Below are 27,594 nucleotides of genomic sequence, written 5' to 3' on the forward strand. Positions count from 1 at the left end.
TAATGATTTTTTAAAAAAATTTTTAAATTTTTTAGGGCTATACCAGGGGAATATGGAAGTTCCCAGACTAGGGGTAGAATCAGAGCTATAGCCACCAGCCTACGTCAGAGCCACAGCAACACGGGATCCGAGCCGCGTCTTCGACATACACCACAGCTCACGGCAATGCCAGGTTGCTGACCCACTGAGCGAGACCACGCATTGAACCCGCATCCTTATGGATTCTAGTCGGATTTGTTAACTGCTGAGCCATTAAGTGAACTCCGAGCACCTCCTTTTAACCTGAGGAGTGCCCTGGCTTGGACCACACCTTGTACAGATTTCCAGCAGACTGCTGATTGCCTGATCTCTGCTCAGAGGTAAAAAAAAAAAATCTTTTTTTTCCAAAATGTCCACAGCCACCTCCGTCTTTCCTAAGTGAGCACAAGAGTCACAGGTGGTGGCCCTGGTCCTTGGGTCTTGACTGGGTGGAGCCTTCATCCTTGCTTCAGAGGGACCGCAGGGCAGTGACTCTGTGTCCCAGAATTTCCAAGAAAGTCTTGCTTTCAAATAGTCTGCTGTGTTGGGAGACCACGTGTCCAGGCAGTGCCAGACGACTGTGTCCTGATTTTTGCTTCAGAAAATATGGTCAGCATAACTGGAGAGAGAGAAATTGGAAAGGACAGTAATTGGAGCCTGGTCCTGGGCATGAGTGAAAACCACAGAGAGGCCGCGTTTCAGTTTGCTGAAGCAACAGTAGCTATCAGAGCCCATCAGGGTGGAGGGGCCATCAACGTCAAGGTCGTTGGGTCCGCCTCAGTCTTTCCATAATCGTGTCCTGGTGGCTTTGAGCTCCGGCTGAATGTCAGGCAGAGGCAGGTTTGTATCCTGGCTATATCTTAACCATGACCTGGGGCAGGATGCTTAACTTCCGTCTCCGCAGTGTGGGAACCTGGAATAATAATGACCCCTATGCCCCAGGGTTGGTTTTAGGGTTGAACAAACTAATGAGTGGAGACTGATTAGCCCAGTACTTGGCTCAGCAGTGGTTATCATCCTCTTCTCCTCCCAGTCCTGAGCTCAGTGCTGTGCTGAGGGTGGGGGCACCAGAGGGAACCGGAAGTGCTCTTTGCCTGCCCTTTATCCAATCTTTTTTTTTTTTTTTTTTTTTGCCATTTCTAGGGCCACGCCCACGGCATATGGAGGTTCCCAGACTAGGGGTCAAATCAGAGCTGTAGCCACTGGCCTACGCCACAGCCACAGCAACGCGGGATCCAAGCCACATCTGTGACCCACACCACAGCTCACGGCAACACCGGATCCTTAACCCACTGAGCAAGGCCAGGGATCGAACCCGCAACCTCACGGTTCCTAGTCAGATTTGTTAACCACTGAGCCACGACGGGAACTCCCCCTTTATCCAATCTTTCCCTCTCCCTTCTCTCCTTCTATGCCTCCTCTCTTCCTCCCTCCCTTCCATGGTAAACCCTGGTTTATTCAGGATGGCAAAGTACCCCTCAAAACCCCACCATAGTTCAATGTTTTTTGGGGGGCGGGGGCTGATAGAGGTGGTCAGGTGATATGGTTTGGGCCAGTGAGATGTCAGTGTGTGTCGCTGAGTGGCATCTAGCAAGATTCTTTAAAGGGAGATGATGCTAGAGGTGGAGTTGCCACCTGCGGCAATGATGGGACCAGCAGGATGACAAAAGCCACATGCCGAAGCAGAGTAGGAAGGGACAGAAAGAGTTGGGTCCTCAATGGCAGAGTCAGCAAAGTCAGACCCCTAAGTTAAACCTGGCACACCCTCTGTTTTTGTCAATAAAACTTTATTGAAACATAGCCATGCCCATTCCTTTGTGAATTATCAGTGGCTGCTGTCCGTAGCAGAATGAAGTAGTTGGGACAGAGTCTCTGTGGCCCACAAAGCCTAAACTATTTACGACCTTTTTCAGAAAGAGTTTGGTGATCTCTGTTTAATGGCACTGTGTCTTGTGACAACACGCTCCTCCCTGTCTGAGGGATGATATGAATCCTTGTATCCATCCATCATTTACTTTAGTGCTTATTTTGCTTGCTTTCTTTTCTTTTCTTTTTTTTTTTTTTTTTTGTCTTTTCTAGGGCTGCACCCTTGGCACATGGAGGTTCCCAGGCTAGGGGTCTCATCGGAGCTGTAGCCGCTGGCCTATGCCACAGCCACAGCAACGCCAGATCCTTAACCCACTGAGCCAGGCCAGGGATTGAACCTGCAACCTCATGGTTCCTAGTCAGATTCGTTAACCACTGAGCCACGACGGGAACTCCTATTTTGCTTTCTGATTCTCTGATGCAACAGGAAAAAGTGCACTGTCCTCTCACAGGATTGCTTCCAGTTTAGCCAAGATGGTACAAGCCTCTGCTGGAAGACTCAGGAACAAGTGCGTCTGTGAGGAGTCTTAGGTGTCAAGCAACAGAAACCCCCTCTAACTGACCAGAGCAGAAAGGCTATTTGTGGACAGACAAGGAAAGGTTTGAGAACAGGTCTGAGGGAGGGTGGGTACCGGGCATTTGAGGGGTAACAGGAATCAGTCTCTCCATGAGGCTGGCACTTGAGTGAATGATGGAGCTCTTGGCTATGGCAGAGCAGAAACTCCATGTCCCTCCACATAGTTCTGTGGGAGAGAGGTTCATTCCCCAAAAGGGAATCAGGGTGCTACTGGAGTCCCAAACCAGTGTGGGGCCATGACAGAAAGGATAATCCCTGCATAATCCGCAATACCCCAGCAACATTGCGAAAACTCAGCTGTTTCTCCACCCCTAATCCCTGCCACCCCATATTAATTCTCCCCTTCGCCCTCATGGTCATAGAATGTCCAGTTTTTCAGCAGGTCACAAGGCCACCCAGAATAAAAATGAGTCTCCCAGTTTCCTTTGCAGCCAGGGGAGGGCTGATGACTTGACATTGGGATAAGAGTAAAAGGGACATATGCAACTTTTGGGATGTGAATTTAGAGGCTCTGCCTTTCCTCCTCGCCACTGCTGGGAATGGGGCTATGCTGCTTCTTAGTCTTGGACTGTGTGGGCAAAAGAGCCTTGACCTTGGGGAAGCCGAGCATCCATGACATCATGGAGCCATCCAACCCGTCCTGGACCATTCACCTCCAGAAAGCATTTGCCGTAACAGAGAAGTCACTTCTCCGACACTGTCAGACGCTGTTCGTTCTGGTCTCTGTCGTTACGGATCATTGACTCTCAGGAAGCAACTACTCATACTGAGCTGAGTGCTGAGTTCTGGCAGCTTCCACCCGGTAGATCTCCTCTTGGGACTATGCTTGACATTTCCACGTTCCCTTTCAAAAGACAGTCCATCAACTATTTCCCAACAACCCCATCCTACTCCCACATCACTACTGTCTTTTCAGCCCTAGCTCCTCTGCTGTTGTCTCGGGGACGGGCCAGGCTCCTGTTGGAAGCGCTCTGCTCCATACTCTGCACACCACATACACTCAGGCTGAGCTGGGGGGACCCTGGGGACTGTCACCTGCTCCAGGTTAGATTCTCCTCTTCACAATTTCTCATCGAGCTTTTCTATGGTCAGTGAATCAGTAGGCACCCTAAAAGCTATCATTTTAATCTTTTTCTTGAGCCCCAATAAAATATATAGCACTGTTTTAGTTTTCTATGGGTGCTGTAACACCTTACTACGTATGTGGCTTAAAACAACACAGATTTATACTCTTACAGGTCTGGAGGCTTGAAGTCTGACATGGGTCTCACTGGGCTAAGATCAAGGTTCTGGAGGCTCCAGGGGAAAATCTATCCCTTGCCTCTTCCAGCGTCAGCCACATTCCTTGCCGCCCACATTCCTTGGCTCGTGGTCCTCTTCTTCCATCTTCAAAGCCAGCAACGTTGGGCCAAGTCTTTTCGTGCTGCCATCTCTCTGGTTCTGCCTCTCCTTTTGCCTCTTTCTTCCACCTTGAAGGGCCCTTGTGATTATACCAGGAGCTAATCCAGGATAATCTTCCCATGTTAAGGTCAGCTGCCTAGCAACCTTGATTCTGTCTGCAAGCTTCGTTCTTGTATCTGTGTAGCAAAACCGATGCACAGCTCCCACGGACATCTTTGGGGACCATTATGCCTCCTACACATATTAATGGTGGTGACCGGCCCCCACGTATGGAAGCTTGCCATAGGCCAGGCGCAGAGCTCTGCACTTTACATAAAGTGTCTTCTTTAATCCCACAAGCCTCTTTGGTTCTAAGATGGCCCCAGGGATCCGCCTCCTGGGGTACCCATCCTACGTACTCCTGTCTTCTTGGGTGTGGGGAGAACCTCAGAATGTCACTCCTGAGACTAGGTTACATGATGAGGCAAAGGGGATGGAATTAATGCCGTAATTAAGTTATATAAGACTTCATTGTAGCAGACTCACGGAGACAGACTCTCTAGCCGGCCTTGCAGACGTGAGCTGCCCTGTTGGGAAGGGCCAGCAGGGGAGGCCATGTGGCAAGGAGCTGAGGGCATTTTCTAGGGGCCAAGAGCAGTCTGGTCCAAGAGCCAGCAAGAGCACGGGACCTCAAGCCCATAGCTGCTGGGAGCTGAGGTCTGCCAATACCTGGATGAGCTTGGAAGAACATTCTTGCTCAGAAACTTCAGAGGAGAACACAGACTGGCCAACACCTTGATTTCAGTCTTGTGAATCCTAAGTGGAAGACTCTGCCAGGATTCAGATCCACAGAAACCGTGAGACAAGGTACGTTTGTTTAAAGCCACTGTTTGTGGGAATTTGTTACACAGCCCTATAGAACAAATACATCCTAATTTGAGAGAATCGAATTAGCGAATCAAAGTCAGAGAATCTAACTTTGCCTTGCCAAGGTGAGAGTGGGTTTTTTTTTGTTTTTTGTTGTTGTTGTTGTTTTTGTATTTTTGCACCCGCAACATATGGAGGTTCCCAGGCTAGGGGTTGAATTAGAGCTACAGCTACCGGCCTACACTACAGCCACGGCAACACAGGATCTGAGCTGTATCTGTGACCTACGCCACAGCTCATGGCCACGCCAGGTCTTTAACCCACTGAGCAAGGCCAGGGATCAAATCCACAACCTCATTGTTCCTAACTGGATTTGTTTCTGCTGTGCCACCACAGGAACTCCCCAGAGTGTTAATAAGAGGCAGAGCTGGGAGTCAAACTAAGACTTGTCCCTGAATCTGAATGTTTAACCATGGCTGCTTCTCAACTGACAAACACGATTAACACATTTGTTGGTTTTATTATTATTATTATTGTTATTATTGTTAATACTTCATTTGTGTCTGATAGAAACCATTTCTTTTCTGGCTTTTGGAAATGAAATGATGACTTTTTTTTTTATCTCTGCAATGAGATACCTCACCTGTTCTGTACCATTTGGGTATTTCAGTGCTTCTGCTAAGGCTTCTCGGTTTTTTTGTTGCTTGTGGTGGTTTTTTTGTCTTTTTAGGGCTGCACATGCAACATATGGAGGTACCCAGGCTAGGGGTGTAGCTGCCGGCCTACGCCACAGCCACAACAACTTGGGATCCTAGCTGCATCTGCAACCTACACCGAAGCTCACGGCAATGCCAGATCCTTAATCCACGGCACGAGGCTAGGGATCAAACCCACATTCTCATGGATACTACTCAGGTTTGTTAACCACTGAGCCACAACAGGAACTCCAGTTTTTTTTTTTTTTTTTTTTTTTTTTTTTTTTTTTTACTTCCTATTGTTAAAGTGATGCTCTAGTTTTGAATACCATGGCACAGATTCCGAAACAAGCTGGATGTGTGGCCATATTTAAGGTAGAAACTTTCTTTTCTTTTCTTTTTTTTTTTTTTTTTTTTTGGCCTTGTCCTCTCCACAGAGGCATATGGAGGTTCCCAGGCTAGGGGTTGAATCGGAGCTGTAGCTGCCGGCCTACACCAGAGCCACAGCAACACCAGATTTGAGCAGCGTCTGTGACCTACACCACAGCTCACGGGAACACCAGATCCTTAACCCACTGAGCAAGGCCAGGGATCGAACCCACAACCTCATGATTCCTAGTCGGATTCGTTTCCGCTGCACCACGATGGGAACTCCCCATCAGTCCTTCTGATGTCAACACCCTCTTGCAATTTTCTAGAAGGGAGGTTTGAATGAAGTCACTTGAGTGATTTCTGGCTTACTGTTGAGGAGATTAGGAAGCTTGTAGGAGGGCAAAGATCCCCAGTGGATGGCTCTTAAGCCCTGTTATGCACGTAGTAAGCGCTCAGTACCCCCAGTCCAGGGGAGTGACAGCAGGACAGCAAACCCATCTGAAGCACAACAGGCCTGGTCTTTCTCCTACAATGAGGGGAAGGACTTATTCCTTTGAGACTCGGGGGCACTCATGATAAATAAGGGACCTACTCCAGCTGACTCCCTTTACCTTTTAGTTCCTCTGTTTAGAAATGCCACACTTGCGGCTTCAAATCTCTCGAGTGAACCTAAAAGATGGGCAATTTGGCGAGGTTTCAAACCCACTTAAAACTCTGGCTCCAAATTTAGATGTGATCTGGAAACTTGAGTTTCAAGTTCCTCTTGAGCTGGGCAACGCCTGAATATCAAACTATTGCACATTTTAATTTCTCCGTCCTCTTCTTCTTGAGTTCCCTGAACTTCATGCTCCCTTTTCTAAACGCATCCCTCTGGCCATTGTATCTTCCCTTCGGCTGTAGCTGCGACATCTCTCGAACTATCGCCTATTGTCATGACTGAAACCTGGTACGGTGGGTCACCCTTCACACCTGTCTGCTCAGCTGGGCTGTAGGCACCCGGGGTGGGGGCTGTCCTCAGGCTTCTTGCCCCGCCCCTCCAGAGACCTTCCTGGTCCAGCACATGGGGGTCCCAGTTAAGGCTGGAGGGTTGTCCCTCGAAGCTAGGTGAGGAGGAGGTATGTTCCAACCAGATTTCCAACCAGATTTGGTTTTCTGATTTGGTGAGTTAATGCATTGAAAGTAAACAAGTAAATAAGCAAAGCCAACCTCTGGAGAACAGTGGTTTGAGCTATGTTGACACAACATGAGACAAGTTTGATGAAAACCAAGCCCAAAGGCAATCTGTTCAGAAAAGCGTTCCCTCACTCCTGCTACAAGGGTGCTGACAGACTTGTCTGTCTCCATCCAGTGGGGGAAATAAAAGGATGAAAAAGTTAGAAGTTGGTACGTGGGGCAGGACTGGAGTTCAGCTCATGTGCACCTTTTTGCACCTTCACTTTGCTTTTGAAGAAAGGGTATGTGTTTCCTGTGGCTGCCACCACGAAGCAGCACAAAGTGGGGGTGGGGGTTCAACATCAGAAATGTCCTGTCCCACAGTCCTGGAGTCGGGAGTCCAGTCAAGGTGTTGGCAGGGCCGGTTATCTCTGAGGACTGGAGGGGGCAATGGTTCTCTGCCTCTTCCCTCATTCTGGTGGTTTGCTGGTGATCCTTGGTATTTCTGGGCCTCATCTTTGCGTGGTGTTCTTGTTTGTGTCCAAATGTCCCCTTGGTATAAGGACACCGGTCATATTGGATCAGAGGCCCGCTTTTGCCTGGTATGAACTTGTCTTAACTCATCATGTCCATAGCAAGCCTATTTCCAAATAAGGTCACATTCTGAGATGTGAGGGTTGGGACTTCACATGCGAATTTTCTAGGGTGGGGGATTGTGGAGTAATTCAACCCATAACAGAGAATCCTTTATTCTTGTTTGATTTTATTGTTCTCTAAGTCAGGATATATCAGTTTGATTGTCTGTGCCACACTTATGAATTTGAATGATAAACACCTAGAAGAAGCTAAAGATGGGTTCCTTTCTCTCCCCATCCATCCAAGCATCCATCTATCCATCCACCCCACCCACCCATCCATCCATACTCTACATAGCTAGGACTTTGGGAATTCTTAAGTGGAGGCCTCTACCATACCAAGAGCACTACTCAGAGTCCTATTTGCAAGTGTCCTTTGAGCCACCTCAGAGGAGTAAGGTCTGGGTTCAGAACACAGACTTATACTTACCAGCTCTGAGCCTCAGTGACCTCTTTCTCTTGGAGCCTTGGCTTCTTCATTGCTAATGCAGTAGACACTATTGGCCTGGTATCCAATAGGTCCTTGAAAACTGGTGGCAGTTATTAATGACCCTGCTGTTGAGTAACCCAGGGAGAGAGGGAGGGCGTGGGAGCTTGGCCTGTCTGTCAATTTCCAGGAGCTCAACTGGGAAAACATTCCCTAGGTGAATTTCCAAGCTCTTCCACAGACAGCATATCATTGATTTGTTCTCACAACGATGCTGGAGCTATGATTCTTACCGGTTTGGAAACTGGATTCTCCTAAGAAACTGATTAAAACTCTGGACACTTTTTCCCAAACAGCACATATGCATAGACTGTCTACGTAAATCTGCATATGATTTCAGAAGGTTTGTGCTCCTCTTCAGCCCAGCAGCGAGGCCAAGAACCCCAACCCAATCCATTTGTTCCTTCAGTAAGCATTTGCTGTGTGGCTGCCACACACCGGGTGCTGTGTGAGGGGTCAGCCCACGTTGCTCAGAGGCCTCTAGAACCATAATCAGAAATAGAAACAATTCAACCTTTTAGAAGAAGTGCAGCTAAACTTATGTGAGCTGTTCAGAGGAGAGAAACTGCTTCCACGGTTGGAGGAGAGGGGGGTCGCCTGGAAAAATCAAGTGTGTTCAGTGGAGGGAAGGACACTGAGTTGGCAAATGAAAGATGAAGGAGAGCTTGGTCTCGATTATATGCTGGTGTTCCCATGCTCCGACGGTTCACGCAAGTGTACGTGTGTTGTTTGCCTTCCCCTGAATGGAGCGAGTTGGTAGATTCCTAAAATGCTGCCCCTCTGCTGGGAAGCCAGATACAATTCATTGATTCTTCTTCTTCTTCTTCTTCTTCTTTTTTTTTTTTTTTTTTGCCACTGCACCTGCAGCATATGGAAGTTCAGAGCTGCAGGTGAGGCCTACGCCAAAGCCACGGCAACGCCAGATCCGAGCTGCGTCTGTGACCTACACCGCAGCTCATGGCAACGCCAGATCCTTAACCCACTGAGCGAGGCCAGGGATGGAACCTGCCTCCTCACAGACACTATATCGTGTTCTTAACCCCCTGAGCTGCAACGGGAACTCCCATTGGTTCTTCAAATATGGTCTCCTAATGCAAGACCACCTCTGTAACTGAAAACAGAAGTCAACCACTTGCACAAAACACACATGACCTTGACGTGCCTCCTGTTTTCAGGCTTCACTTCTCTTCGGAGGGGATGTCTGGTGTCAGATTCCCCAGGGTCAGTGCCACAGAGGCACAGAGCTCAGCGTTCTGACCCACCCCATAAGCAGGAGTCTCAGATGCCCTAAGACGGCTTGGGATGGGGAAGGGCATGTCCCTAACTTCCATCTTTCTCTCCACTGGGCGTGAGTTTTCTTCCTTCTGTTTCCTCTCTTCTCTGTCCAATCCCTCTAATGGCCGAGAGCTGGAACTTCTCAGGATCAGAGAACATTCTGACATGCCAGGTTCTGTTCTGCTTTAGCTGTCTTGAAAGTGTGTCTGTTTGGTTCTGGTTCTCAACACTTCCCTGGCCGTTTCTCTGAAAGACTTTAGTTCCTTTTGTGGTTCAGCCAAGAGATCGGCATTTGTGTCGGGTGCCAGTTAGGGTTAGGTCAGGCTGGAGGCCCGTTCTGCTCTGGGTTTTTGCAGGGTGATCCTTTGCAAGACCCTTATCTCAAGCCATCCCAGATGGAGAGGACGGGGGGGATGGGGCTGGGGCACCCACTGTCCGGAGAATTTCAGGAACGCAGCAAGCAGGCTTTGGAGATAAATGTGGCCTCGTAATTTGCGCGACCTTTTCAGTTTCCCACCATCAAAATCAAGCAGGTGTAGCAAGAAGTCAGGAAAGTGATTTCTGCCTCAGGCTGGGCCACAGATTTGAAAGATGACCCAGGGGAGATCGAGTCTCCCTCTCTGGGCTCAGTTTCCTTCCTTGTAAAAGATGATGGTTAAGGTGCCTTTCAGAGCTAAAATGTTACAGGGCTATGAAAATAACTTTATTTATTTATTTATTTATCTGGCTTTTTAGGGCCACACCTGTGGCATATGGAGGTTCCCAGGCTAGGGGTCGAATCAGAGCTACAGCTGTCAGCCCACAGCACAGCCACAGCGATGCAGGATCCGAGCAGCACCTGTGACCTGCACCACAGTTCACGGCAATGCTGGATCCTTAATCCACTGAGTGAGGCCAGGGATCGAACCCAAAACTTCACGGTTCCGAGTTGGGTTTGTTGCTGCTGTGCTACAACGGGAATGCCAAAAGACTTTATTTTAAATTAACTATGACTAAGGAAAAGACTAAGTCTCCCCTCCCCAGGCACATCCAGATTTTCCTCCAGCAAAACTGATCCCTTCCACACTCCTCTCTCTTAACAGGGTGAGCAGGAGAGAGCTGGCTTCGTGGCTTCCACACCTGGGGTCCCATTTCTCTTTAAACAGAGGCTCCCTCAGTAGCTGGGGTAAGTAATAGAGCTGCGGTCCCCGGGTTACAGAACTTTCCTCCCTCCTCTTTCCTCCTCCCTGGGCCCTTCTTTCTTTCAACAGACCTTGTGTTGGGAGCTTCCTCTGCACGAAGCCTTGTGTTAGGGCAACATTAGGCGTGACCCATGCAGAAGGAAGGTACCCCTTCAAGGTTCCAGAAGGCAAGTGCAATGGTTGAAAAAAAGAAGAAGAAGAAGAATCAATGAATTGTATCTGGCTTCCCAGCAGAGGGGCAGCATTTTAGGAATCTACCAACTCGCTCCATTCAGGGGAAGGCAAACAACACACGTACACTTGCGTGAACCGTCGGAGCATGGGAACACCAGCATATAATTCGAGACCAAGCTCTCCTTCATCTTTCATTTGCCAACTCAGTGTCCTTCCCTCCACTGAACACACTTGATTTTTCCAGGCGACCCCCCTCTCCTCCAACCGTGGAAGCAGTTTCTCTCCTCTGAACAGCTCACATAAGTTTAGCTGCACTTCTTCTAAAAGGTTGAATTGTTTCTATTTCTGATTATGGTTCTAGAGGCCTCTGAGCAGGAAAGGTCTTCTGCCCACCTGTTCCCTGACCCCTCACACAGCACCCGGTGTGTGGCAGCCACACAGCAAATGCTTACTGAATGAACAAATGGATTGGGTTGGGGTTCTTGGCCTCGCTGCTGGGCTGAAAAGGAGCCACAAACCTGCTGAAATCATATGCAGATTTACGTAGACAGTCCATGCATATGCACAGTTTGGGGAAAAGTGTCCAGAATTTTAATCAGGTTCTCAGGGGGATCCAGTGGGAAGAGGCGGAGCCTTCCCAGTCCTGCTTCGATGCTACAGGGCGCTGGAGGACTTCCAACCATCTTTACCTGGAGTACCCAGGTATTCACTACCTAGCACCACAAAGTGCACTAGGTGAGTGTTTCTCACGCTTGAAACTCGCCCTTTAACAAATAAAAGGCTCTTATCCATTTTTGATATATTTTTTTTACTTCTTCTTCCTTTTTTTTCCCTTGTCTTTTTAGGGCCACACCTGTGGCATATGGAGGTTCCCAGGCTAGGGGTCTAATGAGAGCTACAACCGCTGCTCTATGCCACCGCCACAGCAATGCCACATCCAAGGCACATCTGAGACCTATGCTGCAACCTGTGGCAACCCCAGATCCTTAACCTCACTGAACGGGGGCCTGGGATCCAACCTGCCTCCTCATGGATACCAGTCAGGTTTGTTTCCATTGAGCTACAAGGGGAACTCCAAAAGATTACCGTTCATTAAAGAAAATCAGACGGCTCAAGATAACGAATTTAGTAGATGCAGGAGTCTGGGCTCATTGAAATCATTCCTTTGCTGTGCACTGTTGCTTTCCAGGGCCAGTATCCATTCTTTCCTGACTGCCCTCTCACAGGGCCCCTCGGGGGTGGCTACAGGGGCTGAGGGCTTGGCAGCCAGCAGCCCATTTGTCTCCATCCTGGTTTCCCTCAGGACTCACCACCGTTGGGGGCAGCTGGATGGCTGATGGCTGCAATGCCCTTTGTTTATTGATTGAGGGGCCGACAGTTTTTCATCCACAGACTTCAAGAATGTCCACCATCAGAGTTCCTGTCGTGGCTCAGCGGGTTCGATCCCTGGCCTCGCTCAGTGGGTTAAGGATCCAGCATTGCCGTGAGCTGTGGTGTAGGTGCCAGATGCGGCTCGGATCTGGCATTGCTGTGGCTGTGGTGTAGGCCGGCAGCTGCAGCTCCGATTCGACCCCTAGCCAGGAACCTCCATATGCCAGGGGTGCGGCCCTAAAAAGACAAAAGACCAAAGACAAAAAAAAAAAAAAAAAAAAAAAAGAATGTTCACTATCATGCTTCAGGTTTTTAGGGTAAACTGAGGAAAGGCAGAGCTTCCTCGTGGCCCAGTGGCTTTGTAAGTAAAGCCCTAGCCTGGAAAGAGATGAGTGCTTGGTTCATAGTAAAGAGTATTTGAATGGTCAGTTGATTATACAGTGATACTTTCAAAGCAATTGATTCATGGAGAGCAATTTGCCCTTCCAGGAAGTGGTCCCTAGACCATCGGGCATCTTGATTTCTTGGATGGGAATTCAACAGTTTCTCTTCCTCTGGTTTCTCATCGTTGGTGGGGCTTGCACCTGTTTTGAGTGGCCTTCTCCCCCCCTTCCTCTCCCCCCCAACCTCCCCTGTCTTTCTCTCTTCCTCTTTCCTGATTTCTCTTTTCAAAAGTGTATTGGCAGGATTTTTCATTATTAAGAGACCACATACACACTATAGAAAATTCGAAAAAAAAATTAAAAAAGTCAAAATAAAAAAAAAAATCACTCACGGGAGTTCCTGTTATGGCTCAGTGGGTTAAGAATCCTGCTAGTATCATGAAGATGTGGGTTTGATCCCTGGCCTCGCTCAGTGGGTTAAGGATCCAGCATTGCCCTGAGCTGTGGTGTAGGTTTCAGATATGGCTGGGATCCCGCCTTGCTGTGGCTGTGGTGTAGGCTGGCAGCTGCAGCTCTGATTCGACCCCTAGCCTGGGAACCTCCATATGCTGTGGGTGTCACCCTAAAAAGAAAAAAAAAATCACCCAAGACATCCAGAGAAAACAGCACTTTGGTAAATTCCTATTTTATCTCTTTTTTCATAGTTTTGAGTTTTGTTTGCTTATTTTCCGTGTTGAAGTCATACGGTAGATATAATTATGCATCCAGCTTATTTTTAGATATAATATTTTCCTATGCTAATCTACAATTCATCACAAACATCATCTACATTGGATGCAAACATGGCCAACTGGCTGGCACAATGCTGTGGTTTAATTTTGCCTCCTTTTAAGGTGGCTATTACCTTCTTTCTAATGTGTTGTTTCTAATAGGCTGTGGATGGGGAACCACCCATCGGGCCTGTTAGAACTGTTTGTAAAGTAAGAGTTAGTTGGTCTTGGGATCTTGCGGGAAGGCTGGAGGGGCTCTCCTCAGGAAGTTTTGGATTTGAATTTTGTGACGCATTCTTTAGTCTCTCAAAGGCCCCCTTTGCTGATGTTTTCAGTTCTTGATGGAGGCCTGGATGGTTGAGATGGTCAATTGACCTGTTTATCAATGAAACACTACTTACTGTTCTAGTAACAATGATAGAACCTATCTTTCTCCTTTTAGAAAACTATTTTCCTTAGAGAAGTAGGATGAAGCCATTGCTAGGAGCTGCCTGAGTTCCCAGCCCAGGCCTCCCACATCCAGCTGGGTGACTTCAGATGAATTGCTGCCTCTCTGGGCCTTAGACTCCCCTCCTCTGGGATGACAATAGTATCCATCTCACAAGGTTATTGTGGTTAATGGATTAGTCCTTGTAAGGTGCTCAGGAGAATGCCTGGAGCTTGGTAAACTCTGGTGAGTGTTTGCTATTATTATGGTCTCTGTCTGTAGAGAGCATTTTAAAGTTTCCTGTAAACCTTTCCACCAGCTCTTTAGGCTTTCGGTTTTTTTTTGTTTGTTTGTTTGTTTTTGTTTTTGTTTTTTTTTTTTGGTCTTTTTGCCTTTTCTAGGGCCACTCTCACAGCATTTGGAGGTTAGGGGTCCAATCGGGGCTGTAGCCGCCGGCCTACACCAGAGCCACAGCAACGCGGGATCCGAGCTGCGTCTGTGAACTACACCACAGTTCACGGCAATGCCAGATCCTTAACCCACTGATCGAGGCCAGGGATTGGACCCGCAACCTCATGGTTCCTAGTCGGATTCATTAACCACTGCGCCACGGCGGGAACTCCTAGGCTTTCGGTTTTTTAAAGAGGCTCAGGAGTGGAAGGAGGAGGGAAATGGGGGTAAGACCTACCTGGAAGAGGAGCAAGGTGGGAAGAGTGGGGAAGCAGGGGATGTGGGGAGGGATGTGGGCTAAAGGCTGACACTGGGCACCCCACGACCAGGAATGGGTGTTGATCTCAGGTCCCCTGGATGCTGGACCAGGAAGTGAGAGTCGAGGCCCAGCAAGGGAGTGGGAAGGCAGAGCTGAAAATTAACCTGAAGGAGGAAGGGGCTGGGGTCCTCCCTCTCCCAGGGGCATCCCTTAGGAGGGAGGCAGCCCAGAGTCACTGAGGGGGGTGGCTGGGGAAAATCTAACTATAGAATTTGCAGTGTTCCTTCTGAGGTCCAGCCTGGTTGCCTCCTGGTCATGGAAGCGAAATTTAAAATATGACCAGGAAATAAAATTAATTTAAAAATATCTCAAAACATGTATCCTGTGACCTGTCCAACTGGCCGAGCTTGGCTGGCTTGTTTTTCCTCAGACTGACTGATTAATAGGACAGAAATGAGGAGGTGTGAATTTATTTTGGACCTGGGTGGGGAGCCAGGAGGGGCTGGCATCGACCCACTTAGGCTCAATCTGCATTTTAAAGTCCAGGAGGGGTGCCTACCTACTGGATATCCTGGGGGTGGGGGCCGCAAGGAACGTGGCAGAGGCATTGGAAGAGAAGCATTTCAGGACCCAGTGCCTTCTCAGGAAGCTTCTAGATGCAGTTTGTTTTTTCCTCTCTTTTGAAAGCAGAGTTTCCCTGGCCAGGCCAAAAACACAGAACTGCCCCAGGAGCAGAGAGGGGGGTGCAGACAGCTGTGCCGAAAAGGCTCCCTGGGACCGGACGGGGCCGGAGGACAGGCCGGCACTCGGGGGAAATAAAATAAAATCCCGCTGGGCTGTTTTCTTCACGGAGCATGGAGAATCATTTAGCAGCATGAAAGGTGGTTGAGAAGCAATAAATAACCTTCAAATGGGGAAAGGCTGCCGTCTGGGAGGTGGAGAGAAGACGGCAGCCCAGAGCATTTGATCTGAGTTGACGCTCCGGAGGGAGGCTGATTGCGCTGTAGCCCAGGACACGGATAATTAAAAACAAAGACATCTTTAAGGCCGATCTGTGTCGGCCTCCCCGCTGTCTCCCTCCCTCACTTCCCCAGTCCCCCGCATCCACCCTCATCCTCTCTTTTTCCCCAGAAAAGGCCGGGAACACCCTCCCAAGTAAAATCATCCTAACGAGAGAAGACATGTTCTTGAAGAAACCTCGACGTAGAGTTTGCAGCTCTCTGGGCCCGTCTGTAGAAAGACGCCCCCACTCAGGTCCTCGATCAAGGGCACGGCATTGGCCTTCGATAAGATTATTCAGACAACATTTGCAACGAAATGCAGATTTTCTGCTGTCTGATTCTGACTTGACGAAAGGCCCAGAGCCTCCTGGATCTCGAGCACACACCCAGGCACACGGTGTTGCACCAGGGGAGACCCCCACCCCCCCAGCACGTGCAGCAGTGGAAACTGCATGGGACATACCACATGCATGCCCACAGTGAAGCCACTGCCCCCCAAACCTGCTTCATGAGAAACAGAGCTGCTCTGCCTCGCTCTTCCATCACTTGAATGGGTGAAATTTTCCCCAATCCAAACCAGAAGGATAAGTGGTTTTTGGGTTTTGTTTTGTTTTTGTCTTTTTAGGGCCGCCCCCGTGGCATATGGAGGTTCCCAGGCTAGGGGTTGAATCGGAGCTGTTGCTGCTGGGCTACACCACAGCCATAGCAAAGCAGGATCCGAGCCGAGTCTGCGACCTACGCCACAGCTCACGGCAATGCTGGATCCTTAACCCACCGAGCAAGGCCAGGGATTGAATCCACAACCTCATGGTTCCTAGTCAGATTCATTTCCACTGTGCCACGAGGGGAACTCTGGTCTTTTTTTTTGATACTCCAGAAATATAGAAGAAAATATGATTATAGAAGCTCATATATTTTGGTCTCAAGAGAAACTGTTTTGTGTGTATGTCTGTATGTCTGTGGGTGCATCCGTGTGTGTCTGTGCATTTGTGTGTGTGCATCTGTGTGTGTGCACACGTGTACATGTAAGTGTGTGTTGGGAGAGTGGGGATCCTGAGAAGAAAACGGCCAAGGGAACGCGGCAGAGATGAGGAGAAACATGGTGGGTTTGATGGAAGGTTCGAGGGCGTAGTAGCTGACACTCTAGAAAAGAAACAATGACAGGAGGCGACATGTGGAAATCTGGGGGCTCCAACAAGGCCCTATGAACAGGAGGACTTAACAGGCTTCCAGAAAGTTCCACAATGCCCTTTCTCCCCGGGTGGCCCCCAGGAAGAGAGTGCTGCCCAGCATTGATTGGGAGCAACTTGCAGGAAGAGAAAATGTTGCTTTTCAGGCCTGTCATTACCAGTCCCTGCCCCATCCTGCCTACTGGGGGGTACCAATGAGGGCAGATATTTGCTTCCCCAGGTCAGTTTCAGAGGCAGCAAGGGAAGTCGGAGCTCCTTCACCTAAGCAGGCAAGCAGGCTGGATACTGGAGCAAGCCAGGCCCCCAGGGGCAGAAAGACCTAGACTGAATTCCACTGGCCACTTTACCAGCAGTGATCCTGGGAAAGTTCCTTGACCTCGGGCAGCCTTAGTTTTCTCGTCTGTAGCCCAGTGTAGGGTATGGAGTGGGTGCGCAGGGCACTGGAGGCTCCACACTCTCGTCTGCCACAAAACCCTCTTCTCTGCTGCTGGAAAGGGACTTGGCAGAAGGAAGGCTTAGTTCTCTTTTAGAAAGCCACCCTCTAGGAGTTCTCTTTCTTTCTTTCTCTTTTTTTTAAGGGCTGCACCTGTGGCATATGGCGGTTCCCAGGGGAGGGGTCGAATCGGAGCTGCAGCTGCCAGCCTGTATCACAGCCACAGCAACGCCACATCTGAGCCATGTCTGCGACCTACACCACAACTCACCGTAATGCCGGATCCTTAACCCACTGAGCAAGGCCAGGGATCGAACATGCAACTTCATGGGTACTAGTCAGAATCATTTCTGCTGAGCCACGACGGGAACTCCTGGAGTTCTCTTCTGACACAGTGGGTTAAGGATCCAGCATTGTCATTGCAGCTGCTTGGGTTGCTGCTGTGGTGCGGGTTTGAGCCCTGGCCTGGGAACTTCCACATGCCGTGGGCGCCACCAAAAAAAAAAAAAAAAAAAAAAAAAAGCCATCCTCCTACCTACTTAGCTGCCTCCGTGGCCTTGTCTTCAGCACCAGGAGCTGGAATCTGTCATTCAGGTCCAGGAAGGGTCTGGGGTAGGTGTTCAGTAAGCGGAAGAGGAACATGAAAGCACCACCTGGACGGGGCATGGAGGCTGGAGGCGGCGGTCTGGGCACAGACGCAGACTCCCGCCTGCTCCCCAGTACTGCTCTGAGCCAGCCCCGGGTGAATGGAGTTCACCCATCTCCAAACCAGATGCCCTCAGCCCTCCACACCCCACTCAGACTCCCTCTTCCTCTGGAGGGCTTCCTTTGTGACCTGAGCAGCCCCCATGGGAATAGATCTGCAGGCTGTCCCTTACCAGTCAGCATTTTGAGCAGCCATCATCATTTGCTCCTGGGGATGCCTCTTTGCATCTTGTCTGATTTCTCCTGAAGCCTCAGGGGTACCCATCCAAGGCTGTGCTAGTCTGGGAGACAGAAGATGAAAACAGAAGTCCCTCCTACCCTGAAACGAGGGTGAAAAATGACACACGGGTGCCCCGGTGAGGTCTGGGGGGTTGATGTGGTTGATCTGAAAGTCGAAAAGCTGGACTTTTGAACACTGAAACTTTGTCCATCACCAAGTATTTTTTTTGGGGGGGGGCTGCCCATGGCATTTGGAAGCTCCCTGGGCCAGGGATCGAACCCTCGCCACGGCTGTAACCAGAGCCACAGCAGTGACAAGACCAGATCCTTAACCTGCTGAGCCAACAGGGAACTCCCATTGTCAAATATTTTTAACCCATCTTTCTTCACAGAAGACCAGTTGGATGTAAAACATCCCTCCCGCTCCTCACCCAAACTTCTCTGAAGTTGGGCTTTTGACATTGATTTCCCAGCTCAGTATCAAGTATAGCCTCGCTGAAGATCACCAAACTGCTAGTTAGACATTTTAAAGATGCAATTTGAGTTCCAGGCAGGGGAAAGGGGTGGATAAAAGAGATTATATGATAATGATATGGCTGTGGAAGCCTGTCAAATAAAGTGCATTTTCTCTGGTGGGCAGGCTATTTCTGGAGCTGGGCATGGGTCGCTCGGCTGAGGGATGTGTTTATCCTAATGGGAAGCAGGGCTGAGCTAGGCCACAGCTCCCTGCACAGTTTTTAAAGTCTTAAGATACCACAAAGACATTTGCGGTGTCCAGAAGACACATTTAGTCTGCTCCAGCCTTTTCGATGTGTGCTGACTTGGCTCTGTCAGGAGCCAGAGGAAGCCCAGGAGAAGTTTGACAACAGAAGTAGGAGAAAGTGTGTCCATCCAGACCTGCCCATTAAGGTACTTTTGGATACAAGGAAGAGAAAAGTCAGTGCAAACTGATTTCAACAATAAGCAATTTACTATAGGATCTAATGAAGAGTCCAGAGCCAGGGCTTCAGGTAGGGTTTTATCAGGGTGCTGATTCTGTTTTCCTATAACCCTGCCTGCTCTGCCCTCTTCTAATTCTCTTCCTCAGGCTGACTTGCCTCATGGCTGCAAAATAGCTGCCAACAGATGCTTTGGCATTTGCTTCTTTGGATGCATCCAGAGAGAAAGAGAGGAAACCTTTTCCTTTCAACTTCAACCGGTCCATTTAAGGCACTACCTGGACTAACACTACCCTCTAAGCTGACAACTCGGGCTGATTGGTCTAATCCTGGGTTCTGAACCCCACACAAGCAAAGTGACTTGAGTCCCCTACCTGGTGGGATCAGCTTCCCCAGGGACCCAGGCATTGTGTGGGAATGGGGTGGCAAGTGAGGATCCTTAATTGGAGACCCTATAAGGAGGGCAGGGGGATGGTGGATGGAAAATGGAAAATGGAAGCAGTGAAGCAATCTGCAGTGTTCCCAACCAGAAATACAGGAGCCTGGTTCTAGCGGGGCTCTGCTGAGGGTTGAGAGACAGTTAGTCTGGGCTTTCTGCCTCACGGAGCTGTTGGGATCCAGAAAGAGGATGGCAAAGTAAAAATGTGAAATAGATGCAAATGTGTTTGTGTGAATAATATAGTGAAGTATAAAACATATGTACATCAATAGTATTCTTACCGAGGTCATGAACTTCAAGAACAAAGAGGCCTCATAGCCCAGTGTTCTCTCCCATCAAATGAACACAGCAATACTGACTTGTCATCCTTTGCAAAGAGGAGAGAAGTTTTTTTTTTTTTTTTTTTTTTTTTGTCTTTTTGCTATTTCTTTGGGCCACTCCCGCGGCATATGGAGGTTCCCAGGCTAGGGGTCTAATCGGAGCTGTAGCCACCAGCCTACGCCAGAGCCACAGCAACGCAGGATCCGAGCCGCGTCTGCAACCTACACCACAGCTCATGGCAACGCCGGATCGTTAACCCACTGAGCAAGGGCAGGGACCGAACCCGCAACCTCATGGTTCCTAGTCGGATTCGTTAACCACTGCGCCACGACGGGAACTCCAGAAGTTTCAGTTTTTAATCCCACTCCTCCTAGGGACCTGCCAGCCTCCCCAGATTGGGACTTGTTTTTGCCGCAGGGTGGAATGGTGACACTCTGGCCCCTGATACTCTCCTCCAGTCTTCCTAGCCCACCCCAATGGGGCTGGTCTTGGCAACACGTTCTCTGGAAAGTATGAAAATTTAACTTCCCAGGGATGTCAATCATTGCCCTGACCACCACACTGGGGGCGGGGGCTGCTCCGTCTAAAACAGCGAGGCCTTGGTCACAGGTAGGAACCACCTCTTCTCAGGAGTTCCGGTGGGGCTGTGAGCCTGAGGGGGTGTGGATGGGACAGGGAGGGAGCTTGCTGGCTGGTCCCAGGACGGAGTGGCACAGGTGCCAGATAGCGGGAACCAGGAGGTGGTTCTAGAGTGTGAGGAACTGGATTTTCTGGGGGACCCAGGAAGATGCAGGACACTCTGCTACTGTTGTCATTGGCTGTACATGCCTCACCGAAGCTGAAATAATGGCCACAAAGGCTGCAGCTTCCGGTCCTGAGGACCGGAAGTGGAATTGATGGGACGTGGACTTGATGGCTTCCCCAGGCCCGGCCTTGATGTTCATGGGAGAAAAGCCAGCATTGCATTTCCCCAGATGCCCGGAGGCCAGGAGCTCCTCCCCACCCTCCCTCTTCTTCTAAGTCTGGTCTTTTCTCAAAGGGGACCACGCACTGAAATAGGTGCACGTGTGCACACGCACACACGTGCCCATACGCCCTCTCCCAGGTCTTACCTGCTCTGTTCCTCTGGTCACCACACACAGAGGGAATGCACTTGACTTTGGGCATGGAGGGCAGATCCTAAGAGATACATTCACCTTCTCTACTTACCAGAGACACTGACCGTGGGCAATTCTCAAAGCAAGAGCAGTAAGGCCCCTGTTCAGGGCTCAGTCTTCCAGCAACCCCGATATGAGGCTGAGGGCTTTGGCTGGGGCTGGCGGGGGAGAAGCTCCTAAGCTTCTGGGACCCCCCTCTGCCTCTCCCCTGTGTCTTGTGCAGAACAGTGACTATATAAACAGCCCATAAGACCTGGAAGGGATCTGAGGGGCTCGTGTTGCCAGGACAGCCTGCAGTTTCACAGAGGACGGACAGGCCCAGAGAAGGCTCCCCTGCAGCCTGGTCCAGGGTGTGGTCTCAGAGCGTGGGGCAGCCGAAGCAGGAAGGATGCGCTTCCAGGCACAGGTGTAAGCCTGGAGCTTGTTACCTGAGAAGAGCCTGGAGGAGTTAGGGAGCTCCCAGGCCCACCTCTGCTCACCACAAGGGGGCAACAGAGCTCTGTGGGAGCCCAGCTTAGGGATGGGGGTTGGGGGGGGGGTTGTCCAGCACTCTCCCAGGACCAGACCTCACTTCCCCAGCCCTGGTGGTCTGAGTAGTCCTCGAACATCCTCAGGTCAGGCTGGGAGGCCAGGGTGCACCTCTGCTTCCTATTTCTTGCCTTACCTCCATCTGACTGGCTGGTTCTGATCTCCTGTCCTTTTACCTCTAGTGTAATCTCCACGTGGGCCTAAGTGACAGGAGGATGCACCAGACTCCAAAAAGGCCAGTGGGAAGACGAGCCAGAGATCAAAAACCTGTTGGATAGTAGACGAATGCATGTAAGTTAGTGCCATAGGCGTTGCTGAATTTATATATATATATATGTTATTTTAGAAGAATTGTTGAAAGTGGCTTTTCCACCTGGAAGTGATGTGGCTTGCCTTGTGCAACCCCTCCCAGCTGCTCCCCTGGGCTCCCTCTTGCCCCTGCACTCTTCAGGCTTCCTTTCCAGTGGCCCTCTTAGCGGGGCAGCTCTGGCTTACAAAATCCTCACCCAGGATCCTGTTTCTACTGCTCCCTTCACAGCTGGGGGACTCTTGTGAGATGGCCAAGCAGGGTGCCCGCTGAGGAATTTATTCCATCGTGCTGATTACATAGTGATGGCTCATCACCCCAGTTGGGGCCTGGAAGGCTGGGGGGCCCAGGGAGGAAAGAAAGAAAGCCAGCAAGATGTTTGCCTTTCAGCTCTGCCCTGGAGACAAGTTTATGGAGTGGCTGCAAGGAAGGCATGCGTGCGCTGACTTGCATGGATGAATGATGTGGAGAAATGAAAGTCGAGGTGAGGAAGGGCCCAGACTCTTCAGTGCATGCTTCTGGCTGGCCTGACTGTGTGTCTTTTCTGGTCCCCAGGACACGGCTGTTCACAGCTACCCAGGAGGTCGACCCTCCCACCTGGGAAGCATGCCCTCGGCTTTGTGTCTCTGCCCTGTGGAGGGTCCTGGTGAAAGGTGTGCTCTCTTATGTAAAAATGAACATCTTTACCCATCAGAGGCCTGGTTAGGGACCCTCCACTGCTGCCCCAAAGACAGACTTTGGGGGCAGCTCTGGTCAAGAGCAAGGGCATATTTTTATTGATTAACTACGAAAGCAATGCATATGTGTAGGGGTGTGTGTGTGTGTGTGTGTGTGTGTGTGTGTGTGTGTATGTCTAATCCGTTTTATTCACCAATTCCATCATTTGAATTTGCCTACTCACTAGCATTTATTTGTTACCTGTGGATCAATACATGTGGTGCCTTTGCAACCATTCGTAGACCTGGGCAGAGGGACAAAATATTTGAGTCACCCATGGGCACCTCCTCCAGCTGAGGTCCAACATGTTGACATTTAATTCGGCTCTCATGCTGTTAACAAGGATCCTGTTCTCCATCTCATGTGAGCCGTGGTTTTTGCATTTTTGTGTTTTCTGTTGGAGATTTTGTTATTTCAAATGGCCCGCAAGCGTAGTGCCGAGAATCTAAGTGTGTCTAAGGCAATGGAGGATGTGATGCGCCTTTTAGAAAAAAATACCCGCGTTGGGTAAGCTTCATTCAGGGCTGAGTTAGCTACTGGCTGCGAGTTTAGTGTTAACCAGCCCACCACATATGTTAAATAAGGTGTCTTTATATAGAAAAAGCATAACGTATGCACATAAAACAGGTTCTGTATTGGTGGGTTGATGAAGAAGTCATGACCAGAGACCCCTGCCTAGGAACCCAACCCTCATTTTCCCTGGAAGCAGTGGTTCAGTGTTTGCCTTGACAAATGAAAATGACAAGAATTGCCTGGAGATCAATATTTAACACACACACATACATACATAATGCAATACTTATATACGTGTTACGTACAATACATATACTCAGTATAAAAGTTAAAATAGTATAAATACATATGTAAATATAGAGTTATTATATAAAATATATAATCTCACTCTATCCATTTTCCTTCTCTAATCCTGATCCTGTCTCAAAGGGAACCATTGTTGGAGTTCTCATTGTGGCTCAGTGGTTCATGAACCTGACTAGGATCCATGAGGATGCGAGTTCAATCCCTGGCCTCACTCAGGGTGTTATGGGTGTGAGCTGTGATGTCGGTCGCAGATGTGGCTCGGATCCTGTGTTGCTGTGGCTGTGGTGTAGGCCGCCAGCTGCAGCCTAATTCAACCCCTAGCCTGGGAACCTCCATATGCCTCGGGTCCTCAGGTCCAGCCCTAAAAAGACAAAAGACCAAAAAAAAAAAAAAAATAGAATCATTCTTAACTTTTAAGGTATATTTTCCCACTCTTTCTCTATTAATTTACTCACTTAAATACATATATATATATATATATATAATTTTTTTTTTTTTTTTGTCTTTTGTCTTTTTGTTGTTGTTGTTGTTGCTATTTCCTGGGCCGCTCCCGCGGCACATGGAGGTTCCCAGGCTAGGGGTTGAATCGGAGCTGTAGCCACCGGCCTACGCCAGAGCCACAGCAACGCAGGATCCGAGCCGCGTCTGCAACCTACACCACAGCTCACGGCAACGCCGGATCGTTAACCCACTGAGCAAGGGCAGGGACCGAACCCGCAACCCCATGGTTCCTAGTCGGATTCGTTAACCACTGCGCCACGACGGGAACTCCTATATATATAATTTTTATGAAAGTGTTTTATGAAGGGAATTGTATATATATAATATGTATGATTTGCCTTTTATCACTTAGATTAGGGTCAGCAATTTTTTTCTGTAAAAGGCCATATAATAAATACTTTTGCGATGGGGACCTGCCATACAGCACAGGGAACCTCTACCCAAAATTCTGCAATAACCTATGTGGGAGAAGAATCTGAAAGAGAATGGATATGTGTACATGTGTAACTGAATCACTTTGTTATACAGCAAAAATTATCACAACCTTGTAAATCAACTATGCTTCAATAAAACTTTGAAACATTAATTATTTTGGGGTTTATAAACCACATGGTCTTTGTCACCTATACTCAGCTTTGCTGTGGGATCAAGAAATCAACCCTAGACCATATGTAATGTGGCCTATTTACATATTTACAATATGTAAATGAGCGGGTGTGGCTGTGTTCCCATAAAGCTTTTTTATTTGGCCACGGCTGAGACATGTGAAAATTCCTGCACTAGGGATCGAACCCCCGCCACAGCAGCGACCAAGCCATAGCAGTGATGGTGCCAGATCCTCAACCTGCCCAGTCACCAGAGAACTCTGTAATAAAACTTTATTTATGGACACAGAAGATGGCTTTGCATATAATTTTCACGTATCACAAAAATACTACTCTTCTTTTGTTTGTATTTCAGCCATTAAACTTGTAAAAACCATTCTTAGCTGTGAACAGTACAGTCAGAGCTTGGGGTTGGATTGGGCTTCTGGGACTTGGTTTACTGACCCCCTCCGTGGATTGTATTGAGATCTCCTCCTGTTAATATGTGTAGTTCTACCTCATTGGTTTTTGTTTTGTTCTGTTTGCTTTTTAGGGCTGCACCTATGGCATATGGAGGTTCCCAGACTGGGGTTCAATTGGAGCTGCAGCTGCCGGCGTATACCACAGCCACAGCAATGCAGGATCTGAGCTGTGCCTGTGGCCTATACCACAGCTCATGGCAACACTGGATCCTTAACCCACTGAGCGAGGCCAGGGATCGAACCTGCAACCTCATGGTTCCTAGTCGGATTAGTTTCCACTGCACCATGAACTCTAATGGTCACTTGTATTCTCATTTACAAGTGATTTCCTTATCCATGGACATGCTGCTTACGCCCAATATTTCACTACAAAAGAATATCCTTGCCCGTACGTCTTGAGGCGTGTGAGTGTTTCTATGGCATAGGATTCTAGAACTGGAGTTGCTGGGGAAAGGGTTCAGGGAATGTACCCTTTGTTGATAGACTCAGAAGGGGAACACATAATGAGGGAGAGACCAAAGCAGGCCAGGGATTTTTTCCTTGGTTTACTTGCTGTCCAGAGGGCTGGGCTGCCTTGTGCTGTCTCAGGGCAGAGCCTCCAGCCCCTAAATTTCTCCCAAATAAAGCTGATGGGAGTCCCTTTCACATGCTGCTCCACAGTTGCCCTTGTCACTGGAGGCCAGGAGCGGGGCCCACAGCATCCTGGGGGGATGCTGAGTAAGAACAGGCCTGGAAATGGGCCTGCTTTGCTAAAGGAGGAGCCAGCGGAACCCTTGGTGGGAGTAGCTTTGGGGCCTGGCTCCCGGGTCCTGCCTGTGGGGCCCCCCAACAGAGGAACCTAACGTGGGGAGGATGTTTCCCTCTAGGCGGCAGAAGGCTGTGAGCTGTGGTGGAGGGGAGTGAATTCTGGCGTCAGGAATTCCTGCCCAGGCTTCCGGGGGAGGCGGGGCCATGTGAGGGCCGACAGCTCAGAGAGCGAGGCAGATGCGGATGGGGAATAACCGGCGAGGTCAGGCCCAAGGCTGGGAACGAAGGGGATGCGTATTATGGAAACAGCTTCATACGGTATGATTGCAACTGTATGACATTCTGGAAGAGGCAAAACCATGGAGACAATAAAAAGATCCGTGGTTGTCAGGGGCTCAGGGGAGGGGCGGAGGAATAGGTGGAGGTGGTACCCAAGGAGCTTGGGACACAGAGCAGACGGCGGGGACCAAGGAAGGAGCTGTTAGGAAAGGGATGCGGTGGACAGGGCCATCCTGGTGAGAACTACACCTGGCTCCTGATAAGGAAATGTGGCAATAAGGGCGAGGATATCAGCGCGAGAGAAATTGTCAAATGCTGTGTAGGCTGAGGGGATTAAAGCTCTGGAGATGGAGGAGAGGGGTGTTTGACACATAGGAGGTAATCTTTAGCCATGACTCTTTTTTTTTTTTTTTTTCCTTTTTTTTTGTCTTTCTGCCATTTCCCGGGCTGCTTCTGCGGCATATGGAGGTTCCCAGGCTAGGGGTCGAATTGGACCTGTAGCTACTGGCCTGCGCCAGAGCCACAGCGACACAGGATCCAAGTCGCGGCTTCGGCCTACACCACAGTTCACAGCAACGCCTTAACCCAATGAGCAAGGCCAGGGATTGAACCCGCAACCTCATGGTTCCTAGTCGGATTCGTTAACCACTGAGCCACGATGGGAACTCCAAATTAGCCATGACTCTTCCAATGCCTGTTAAGTTACCAGGAGCCAGCAAGAGCTCTTGGTCCTGGGGATGTAGGAGGAAATAGGACTTGTCCGTCCCCACTCTCTGGGCTCCTGGTGGAGTGGGAGCAAATGGGCAGGGAGGTTTCACTGTATTAGAGGCTTCCCAGAGGCGCATGGGGACAAGGAACCAGACAAAGGCAGTGCCAGTTCTATGGGCCGGCGTGGGACAGATGTGTGGAGAAGGTTTTCTTTGTTGTGGATTTTTAAAAAAAAAAAATTTAAGAAAAAATAAACTTCATTTTCTAAAACAGTTTTTGGTTCACAGCAAAACAGAGGGGAAGGTCGGCGATTGTCCATAAACCTCCCGCGCCCCCTCCCCCAAGGCTGCCCATTATCAACCTCCCCCACTGGGGCGGGACCTCCTTTACCACCCATGAACCGCATGACCCATCAAAATCCCCTAAAGTCTGTAGTTTCCATGAAGCTCTCGGTGCTGGACATTCTCCGGGTTTTGACAAATGTGTAATGACACATACCCATCATTGTAGAATCACCCAGAAGAATTGCCCTGCCCCAAACATCCTCTGAGCTCTCCGTCTATGCATCCGCTCCTCCCCCAAACCCTGGCCACCACTGATCTTTTTATTGTCTCCATAGTTTTGCCTCTTCCAGAAGGTCATACAGTTGCAATACATGCAAACAGTATGAAGCTATTTCCATAATATATAGTTAAATCATAGGCCTTTAAATATGTATGCACATAGTAAGTTGCATTTAAATTTCCTCCATGTCTTTTCATGGCTTGAAAGCTCATTTCTTTTTATTATGTATATACATGTTTTATATTTATATAAATACTATTATATATATTTATATAATATATAAATATATTATTATTGTAATGTATAAATATATAAATTATATAATATAAATAATATAATATTTATATAAATATATAGATTATATTATATAAATAATATAATATTTATATAAATATATTATATAAATATTTATATATACAATATACATAATATATATTATATTATGTATATAATATACATATATTTTTTCCTTTTTGGCCGCCCCCAGGCATATGGATCTCCCAGGCCAGGGATCAGGTCCAAGAGGCAGATGTGACCTAGGCCGTAGCTGCGGCAACACTGGATCCTTTAATCCACTGTGCCAGCCTGGGGATTGAACCTGCACTCTGGTGCTGCA

Source organism: Sus scrofa, chromosome 7, assembly GCF_000003025.6.
Source record: "Sus scrofa isolate TJ Tabasco breed Duroc chromosome 7, Sscrofa11.1, whole genome shotgun sequence".
NCBI lineage: Eukaryota > Metazoa > Chordata > Mammalia > Artiodactyla > Suidae > Sus > Sus scrofa.